Below are 1,871 nucleotides of genomic sequence, written 5' to 3'. Positions count from 1 at the left end.
GGAGGGGTCACTATGAGTCGGATCCGACTCCAGGACAATGCGTTGTGTTTTGTTTATTATACACAATCTGGTGGCATAGTGCCTTAGGCATTTGACCACTAACCAGAAGGCTGGCAGTTCAAACCCATATGCCACTCCTTGGAAGGAATATTGGGCAATCTACTTCTCAGTAGAGATATCACCTCAGAAACTCAGGGAGGGATTTCCTTGACTTGACGGCAGTGAGTTTGGGTTTTTTGTTTTTTAACAAAATATTAATGCTACTTATTTGTGAAGAGTGAAATTTCAGTTTATTTAATTTTAATTTGTATCCATATCTTTGTAATTTTCTATCAAGATGATATGCATTCAAAAGTTTAAAAGGGTAAATATGCTTTCTTTTATATAAAAAGATAATAAAAATTATTTATAAAAATGACCACAGTGCTTGCTTTGGTAGCTCAGATACTAAAATTAGAACTATACAGAGAAGATGAGCATGTCTCTAGAGCAAGGATGACACATAAATCAGTGAAAAAAAGATTACAGACTGTCCCTAGTATTAAATAAAACATATAAAGTACAATGATTTTGTCATGCTTCAGTTATATTCTTTAGACAGATGCTCAAAATATTTTCACTGGCTTGGTATATAAAATAATAGATACAAGCAAAGTTTTATTGAGGCACAGAGCAACTATTTTACATAAAATGTCATTTAATATTCCCAAAACGTAAGTACCAGTATTATATTCATTTTCAAAATGAAGAAACTGAGGCTAAGAAAGGTTAAGTAACTTGTCCAAAGCCACTCAGCTAGTGGTGGCAAAACTAGGATTTGATTCAAATCAGCTTGACCCTGCTTTTAACCACCATGGTATAAAACTTTAACTACACAGCTCTCTATTGCCCTATAGGGTCTTGTGGCATTCTAGTGTTGATAACAAAATTCTTTCATAACTTTCCAGCTATGAGTTGACTTAAGAAGCCTGCCATATTTACTTTTACATTTTTACATCTCTGCTATGTTTTGAAAATTGACTAATAGAGCTCTCAAGGAAATCATTTCTGTGATTATTATTATACCTAATTTGATGTTCTTATAAGGTGCCGTCAAGTCAGTTCTGACTCATAACGACCTTATGTACAGCAGAATTAAAGACGACCCTGTCCAAAGTTGTTGATGTTGTTAGGTACCATTGAGTTGATGTTTTTGTTCTCTAGTGCTGCTATAACACGCATACCATAGCTGTATGGCTTTAGCAAACAGGGATTTATTCTCTAACAGTTTAGGAGGCTGGAAGTCTGCGTCCAAAGTGACAGCTGTAGGGGCCTGGTGAAGGCTCCTTGACCTTGGGCTTCAGCTGTGCCATTTGCTCCTGCCCACTGGAGCTGGAGACATCTCTTAACTTAGGCATCTATTGGCTGCTGAGGCTGACAAACCCAAGGTTGACAAGTAAAATGGCACACTCCCAAGATTATCAAGCAGCATGGCAGGCTATTAGTTCAAGTCCAGAAACTATTCCAAGATTGGCAGGTAACATGGCAGGCTGCTGAATGGACTCACCTACACACAGGGTCCAAGCATGCCAAAAAACTCCAGCCCTTTCTCAAAGTGTCTTCTTATGTACTAGAAGCAGATCACATCCCTAAGACAGTTACTTAGCTGCTTACAGCAGATTCCACCATGGAGTTGATTACCAGTCTCACCATGGGTAATAACTACATCCAGCTGTTCTACCACTCAAAACCAGGCCCAGCCAAGCTGACAGATAATCTTTTTTTTTTTTTTTTTTGATTTTGATTTGGCTGAAGATTTACAGAGTAAATTCACTTTTCATACAGCAGTTCACATATACTTTGTCTCATGTCATTGACCAAAATTTACAATG

At 37.5% G+C, this 1,871-nt stretch overlaps 1 non-coding gene across 1 annotated transcript; it reads left to right on the top strand.

The window, feature by feature from the left end:
- Nucleotides 1-423: 423 nt before the first annotated feature.
- LOC122151260 lies at nt 424-530 on the top strand. The gene has a single exon (XR_006164058.1). It is a non-coding gene; the product is annotated as a U6 spliceosomal RNA (small nuclear RNA).
- The last annotated feature ends 1,341 nt before the right edge of the window (nt 531-1,871 follow it).

Source organism: Orycteropus afer, unplaced genomic scaffold (genome assembly GCF_000298275.1).
Source record: "Orycteropus afer afer isolate SDZICR_OR568_19922 unplaced genomic scaffold, OryAfe1.0 scaffold00362, whole genome shotgun sequence".
Taxonomy (NCBI): domain Eukaryota; kingdom Metazoa; phylum Chordata; class Mammalia; order Tubulidentata; family Orycteropodidae; genus Orycteropus; species Orycteropus afer.
This window is presented reverse-complemented; position numbering and strand designations above follow the sequence as displayed.